Source organism: Monopterus albus, unplaced genomic scaffold (assembly GCF_001952655.1).
Source record: "Monopterus albus unplaced genomic scaffold, M_albus_1.0 scaffold207.1, whole genome shotgun sequence".
In the NCBI taxonomy this organism is placed as follows: domain Eukaryota; kingdom Metazoa; phylum Chordata; class Actinopteri; order Synbranchiformes; family Synbranchidae; genus Monopterus; species Monopterus albus.
The window spans coordinates 704,581-712,199 of NW_018128087.1; the positions used below are offsets into that span (position 1 = coordinate 704,581).

A 7,619-nucleotide genomic window follows, 5' to 3' on the forward strand; every position below is an offset into this window, starting at 1 on the left:
TCAGAGCAACAACAAGGCCTCAGTGCCAGTTTCCTCTTAGCTGCCTCAGCAATAACAGGCTGTGGATCCATGACACCCATTTCAGCCCTGCTTCCTTCTCACTTACAACACTCAATACAAAAATTCAATTGTTATGTCTAAACATCATATTTATAAAAATGGCTTGATTTCCACACCAACTGACTGTGCAACCTTAAATCAGACTGCCTGTAGTTAACATGCTGGACTTGAAAGGATCAATCGTACAATTTGTGATCTCAAGCATAAGTTGTCTTCCTTATTTTAACCAGCCCTGATGAATAAGCTCATACGACACATGGGCTTCCTTTGAGACTCCAAACTCTTTACCAACCACCTTGCTTAAATGGCTTGATGTTTACAAAGAGGCAAGTACATCCAGAGGGAGACTAGCTTAGAAAAGCAAACATTGAGACTACTTAAGTCAGTGCTGCATTTCTCAGTATTTACAGCAAAAAATAAGAGTAAACTTAAGCAATCCAACATGTATAGCTGTTATTCTTACTAAAAATCAGTCATTTCTGTCTCTTGCAAGCTCTTCTTTAATGTGTCCCTTGTCTATGTGAAGGGTCAAGTGTCAGAAAACAGATATTTGTGTCCATTTGTGTATGCGAGTGCAAGTGTGTATGTGTGAATGTGCAGAGGATCACCCAGGTCATCAGATAAAGTGCACCTGAGGGAGGGCCTGGGAGGCTGTTTTCAGGGTTGTCACAGTAACCAAACACAGAAGCGACCACCTGGTTGGTGGAGCCCAAGAAAGGGGAGCAGAGAGGGCACCACTTCAGGACGGTAGCCATGCTAGGAAATCCACACAAAGTGGCCAGATTCCCAAACACATTACTTACTGTGTTTGCACCAATGCGAGCTGTGCAGAGCAGTGAGCGTGCGCTGATGAATCTTTCATGGAAGATAAACTAAGCCTATAGTACATCTCTCATTACAATAGAAAAATAATTTTGGCCCATCCTAACTGGGTTACCGCCACACATTTTTAGTCATAATTTATCCTGTTGGACATTTAAAAAGCTAACCCTGGTTGTTTGCGTTCAGTGCATCCAACATTTGTCTGACACATACACTCAGTAGTAACAACAATACACAATACGCACTGGTGGTGATACAGATTACTGAATGATTCATCATCAGTTAATATCACTTAATCATCACAGTGCTAAGCAAGCATTTTATTAAACATGTCAAGCACTGACACAATGGTGACTAATACAAGAGCATCTGTCAAATAAACAAGGACTAACTTTATCTGTAAAACATTTAGTCATTGTTTAATCAGTGACTAATCTGTCCTTGCTCTTCTGTATACTTTGTATCATTTCCATAGTACAGAAAACAAGTACAGCCATGTGTTCAACTGGAAAAGAACAAAAAAATGTGTAAACTCAGTGAAAAAGAAAAAAAAACACTCAACGAACAAAGCCATTTCTTCACTTACCTCTTGCAGTCTGATGGTGTCTGTGACTACGTGTCTGATGAAAAAGGAGAAGAGGTAAAGGTGGAAGAGCGAGACAAACGTGTCACGAGCTCATGGGTTACCTGATCCGCCACGGCCTGTGGAAGAGACAGAGAGGCAGAGAGACACCGGCTCAGAGCAATGCTAGAAGGGAGGGGGGGAGGTCAGCTGCAAAGAAAAGTGAAGTGGTGCCGCCATTCCCCATCACCTGGGAAACCAACGCTCTTTCAAAGAAAATCGGCCAATGGCAAACACCGGCAATTGTGTTCAGACAAAAAGTCACATGACTGCCCAAACACCACTCCCTATGCACAGAATGAGAAGAGAAGGGTAGAGAGAGGGAGAGAAAAAAGAAGTATGGTGTCTGGGGTGGTGGGTGATAAAGAGGCAAGGAAAGAAAGAAAAACAGATAGTGGTTGTAAGTTTGAGTTGAGTCACAGTGGCCGGGAACAGGTCACCATGCGTAAGCCATTCCGTAACCGTCTGCATAAAGGAACAGATTATTTCCGCCTCATTTTTCACACAGTCCGATCATCGCAGCAGCTTCCCACCAAACAGGACGGCTGCAGCTTCCTTCTACTTGCCAAGAGGAACAACAGCAAGCAGCACAGTGTGACACTAATGGTGCAGCTCTGTCTCCATCTGGCACACTCAAACATGACCTATCTATTTTCATATTAGGCCATTCATAGACAGATGTACAAAACATTGAGAGTTCCTTCACACACTCTGTTTAAGCCATAGGGTACTGGCTATCGCTATATAATCAAAAGCACTTTTAAAATTTGCCTCAGCAACTTTGTCACAATTTCTCTTCCATCACTGAAGTGGATCTTTTGAAGGATATCAAAGTTATGTCGTTGTACATATAGGCCTACTACCATTTCATAATACAGCAATAAAGCTGGGGTTTGTATTAAGATAAAATGTACTGTGATGCCTAATTTGCTTCTGTTTGTAAGTTGTCGTTGCATTTGTCTGATTTAAGTGGCGGTTGGGAATTATTAGTTTAGATTGTTTAAATGTTTTGATAGCGCAGGCAATAGACAACAGAAACAGCAAAAGTAAAAACTATATTTTTGGAACAGGTTTTATACAATATTAATTTATCATTCATCTTTAAATTTATTGACACATTTTGTAAATGCTTCCTAAACTGGTTGGTTTAACGCTGCTCAAATGTGTCCTCACAGACTCAACTGAAACACAGCAGAAACGTGGATTTGCAGCCTTTGCATTTAAAAAAAAACGTCCAAGGAATTAGGCATTTTACTGTATTTTTTGTTTTGGATTTCTGTCCTTTACTTGTTCAGATACAGCAGTCATAGTTATTATCATACTCAGCTGCTCTGTGTATGCTGCCATTCTCTTTGGTCGGCCTATTTTAAAGGTACGACTGCAAATGCAAACTAGTTTGTCATGAGCCAGTCACAGTGGAGTGTTATGAAAATGGCCAGTGTGAAAACAGTGCAGATCCTGTCTCTCCATGAGGTTACGAGTTTTAATGATGTGCTGTGTGCAGCACTGGATGCACACAGCACACTGGTGCAACATCTCTCAAGACAGGAACCAAAGGGTCTTTAACCCAAAGGTGCCTACCCAGTGTTTTCTAAAAGGCTACTCTGGCTTTAGATTTGGAGTCACTGACCCTCATTCTAAACACTTCACACCCACCCACCTACAATCCACCCTGGTTCACAGTGGAGGTTAGACACCAATGATGCCAGCAAAGCTGCATCATCTGCAATGGGCAGCGATGCAAAACTCCCTTTTAAGGTTGACTGATTTGAGTCAATATCAACAGACAGCTGAAGAGAGACCGGACAATGCATTTCCTTAGTTGAAGATATTTTCTCCACCTAACCCATATTAATCCTTACACCTCTAATATCATCCTACAAACCTAAGGTTGGACCTTCTCAGTTTGAAAACCACAACTCTGCAGGCTAGTGCTAAGGTACAACATAAATAGCCAACTGTTCTTTATTATAAAATCATTAAGTTACTTTACCCTGCATCCTGAACAACAAGAAGAAAGTAGAAGATGCGTTTGAACTATTTCTACATGATTTAGCTTTAGTCTACTGTACTAAACACAGACTTCAAAATGTACAGTAAATCCCTATGATTGTGAAGTGTTTTTACTCTACGGACTAGCATCTGTCCAAGGCAGTAAACCAAATTATAGTGAGTCTCTCCAGCCTAAATTCCCTACAGACCAGAAGGGACAATAGTCTACAAATTCTAGGCACCAGGTTTATTATTCAGACTGAAATCACACATCTATTACTTTGTTAGCAATGGACTGTACACTTGAAAATAATTATCTGCCTTGTATTACATCGCCTCAGTGCCAGCAAATTACCCTACTTCAGCTAAGGCGGCAAGGTCTCCTTCTCCAGAAAGCATTTACAAAGTGAGAAGGGGTCCAATTACCTCTCTTCAGCACAAATGTGACAGGATAGCTGATGAGCCACAGCAAGAGAAGGTGACAAAGCCGACACTATCCAAAGCATGGACAGCAATGACAAGTCTGAGCCTCAGCAATTGATTTTTCTTTAAAAAGGTAATGGTGAGGACTACCTAAGGATTAACAATCCTGTATCATTTTGTCAATAGATAACAGGCACTGTCTGCCTCTGGGCTTAACCCCAGAAATGTGTGATATTTTTGTGGATGCATCATGCATCATGATGATTACACTTAAACATCACATGCCATAAAAATAGTCATTTTCAGAAATTTGAGGCACAATAACTTAGAGTTCGCAAAACTGTTGGTATGTTTACCAAACCACACTTGCCTTTCCATTCTGATTAACACAATATATATATTACTAAACTGAAGGGAATAATAAAAATAAACTTTATCTATATTTATATGATTCCAAGGCAACGTATTAGAAGACAGCTGGTTTTCTAGATATAGTTTTCCTCTACTGTTCAGACCAGATCACCATGACTAAATTCACTGATTATAGTCACTGCTTAATGTGAGGATCGTGATTTCAACAAGCAGATTGACAGTTATATTAAAGGCACAAACTAAATAACCTATTTGCTAGTTTAATCTTTCATAGATCTAAACTATGCCAGTATTCCTGAAAGTCGATAGGCTACATTAACATAAGGGGTGAGACGGGAGTTGGTGCTGAAAGTGTTTATCATCTGTGAGGTGAACATTGGGCATGTGTGTGCGTTTCTCAGCTGATAGACAAGCCTTTGCATTCTGTAATGTTCGTTTTCATTGTGTGGAAAAGACAAAGGTCCAACAACTAAATATTTTACCATACACTTTTTGTCCCGCTTTTCATTTTATTCTGGGATTCTGGGACTAAAGCGAACTGCAGACCTATTATGGGAAAACAATAGAGGAAAATACTAAACCAGTTTTGACTGCAGCACTAGACAAGCATCCATTCCCAAAGTGAGAAATATCTGGCTGTTCTGCCCAGATACATTTATTACCCTCTAAGAGATCTGCATTAATGATCATTAATGGAAATTTTGTTGATGACAAACAAAACGAAAATAAGACAACATCATCTCAGCCACAGTTACTCCTGCAAATATTACATGATAAAACATCAAGAACGACTCCAGAAACCATTCAAACTATGGAGACCACACACACAAATGTGAAGAGGCCACAACAGCCATTTATAATGTTAAGTTATTCACTTGTGGCCAATCAGTGAAGTTGGAAAGATAAAGAAAAAGGAAGAAAACATCCCCGATTTTAAGTACAGGGAAGTAAGAGTGAATAGGTACAAACAACACATGAGAAGTGGAGGAAGAACAAAGAACAAGAACAGGAAGAGACAAACACATATTGCATCAAACATAACTAAACAACAGAACAATTAAATAAACAGGTAAAAAAAGAAGTGGTCACTTCCAGGATGACAATGCACCCATCTATTGGGCATGAGGGGTCACTAAATGGTCAGAGTATAAAAATGATATGAATCATATGTGGCCTTTAAAGTCACCAAATCTAAACCCACTTCAACTTCTATGGGAGCGCGTTAGACAGTGTCTCCACCACCATCATCCATCAAAGCATCAAATGAGGGAACATCTCTTGTAAAAACTCCAGTAGAGTTCAGAAACTTGTAGAACCAATGCCAAACAACTGAGGTCTTCACGGTTCCAATGAGGACCCCAAACCCGAGCTGGGACCTGAGTCAGGTCAGGTCAAAACTTTACTCATTCTAGTCAGGTCGCTTTGGGTCACGTTTCACTGTCTCAGGTTTCAGGTCTGTGTGCCCATATGTTCAAGACATGAATGGATCTGAATGGACCTGCCTGGTAAAATCCAACTTATGATATGATGCCTCACAGTCACTGCGGGAGAAAGCTAAATGAGGGGAAAGGGATGAGAGGATGGAGGCATTCTTTGCCGAAGTCAGGAGCAAATTAGTTTGGTCAAATTTTGTGCAGGCTGTTGACAAAGATGACCAAAAAAGTGCATATCATATAGAAGTTTTTTTTATATCACTACAAATTAATCATCACATGAACTCATGCCATAAGCAAGGCTATTATTCAGACAGTGTGATTTGATATTTTATTCTTTAAAAATGGAAATAATCCAAATCAGACAAGGACGCAACTTGAGACAAGTCTTTTTTCACGAGAAATTCTGTCGAGTATCATCCATTTATTTTAGTAGCTTTTTATTAAACTGGTAAGAACATTTTGATAATCAATTAGTAATTTCAATTAGGTTCCAATCAAAATGTCAAACATCCTCTGATTCCATCTTCAAGTGGTCGATAGTAACTAAGTACATTTACTCAAGTACTGTACTTAAGTACAATTTTGTGGTATCTTTACTTTACTTGAGCATTTTTATTTTCTGCTACTTCAGACTTCACTACATTTCAGTCAAATATTATACTTTTTACTCCTCTACATCTATTTCATTAGTGTAGTTACTAGTTACTTTTCATAATCAGATTAATAATACAACATGCACTATAATCATAGGATTTTGCTGATTTCTGCAAATTATAAGCACATAAAATAGTTCAAATTAGCTCCACCTTTACCAGCTGCAACATTAAATGCGATGTACACAGTGCATGCATCAATAATTATAATCCAAAGATATGATATACTCATATGTAATGTGTCTGCATAATGACTACTTTTACTTTTGGTACTTTAAGTATATTTTGATTCTAATAGTTTGGAAGTTTCATTTAAGTATCATTTTTATGCAGGACTTTTACTAGTAACAGAGTGTTTTTAGATTGTGGTATTACTTCTTCCACCACTGCCATCTTTGCTGCTTTTCTTTCTCTCACTCGAGAGTTAATGGGATTTGCTTAGACGTTCAGACAAAACGACACTTTGATAATGGAATTTTTCACTAGCCTACAGGACACGTTTTACAACAACAACAACAACAACAACGAATAATAATAATAATAATAATAGTTACGGACCTAATTAACGAGACAAACTTGTGCGCACGGTACAAGTTCTGGGAATACCGAAACATTGCTTAAAAATAAAACACCTCAACCCCAGAAACTATATTATGGTAACTTAGCCAAGCCAGTTAAGCTTATTAAAAACAGGTTAGCCCTGAAACGAAAGCCTAACTTATCTAAAGTACACAACAGTCTGTGAAAATAAGTTTATCGTGAGCCTGACATCACCCTGCAGGTGCAGCGAACTTGTTGCATCCTATTATATTAAAACACACTATTCTGGCAGAAAATGAAACACAAAGTGAAAACAACTCACTAATGAACAAGCAGTCCATCTTTGTACTACGAACAACAAAGTATTTCATCAGTTAACCCGTTGACAAAAGTTCCTTTCCCCGTGTTTAAACGATTTAGGACATAGAAATAACACGATTTCCGGTCAGCAGTTTCAAATTAAAGGTAGCAATCGAGAGAACTGGGTAATGTAAGTGGAGTGAAAGTGAAAAAATACAGTAACATCGCATATCTAAGGGAGGAAAATGTTCCGTATATTTTTTACAGAACGTAAAATTCGTGTGGACCCCTGTGTGTCACAGAAAACCTAACCGTCCACAGCATGCTGTAAGCAGAGTTAATGTGATTCCATAGTATGACAGCTGTGATATTATATTATCAGCTTACTGAAATAGAGGC

At 38.9% G+C, this 7,619-nt stretch overlaps 1 protein-coding gene across 1 annotated transcript in view; it reads right to left on the minus strand.

Moving 5' to 3' along the window:
- Positions 1-7,356, minus strand: part of rassf7a (Ras association domain family member 7a) — a 35,845-nt gene extending 28,489 nt beyond the window's left edge. The window contains exons 1-2 of the mRNA XM_020618570.1: positions 7,243-7,356; positions 1,469-1,584 (exon numbers count right to left, since the gene is read on the minus strand). The gene's annotated coding sequence lies outside the window, so the exon portion shown is untranslated. The remainder of the gene's footprint in view (positions 1-1,468; positions 1,585-7,242) is intronic.
- Positions 7,357-7,619: the final 263 nt, after the last annotated feature.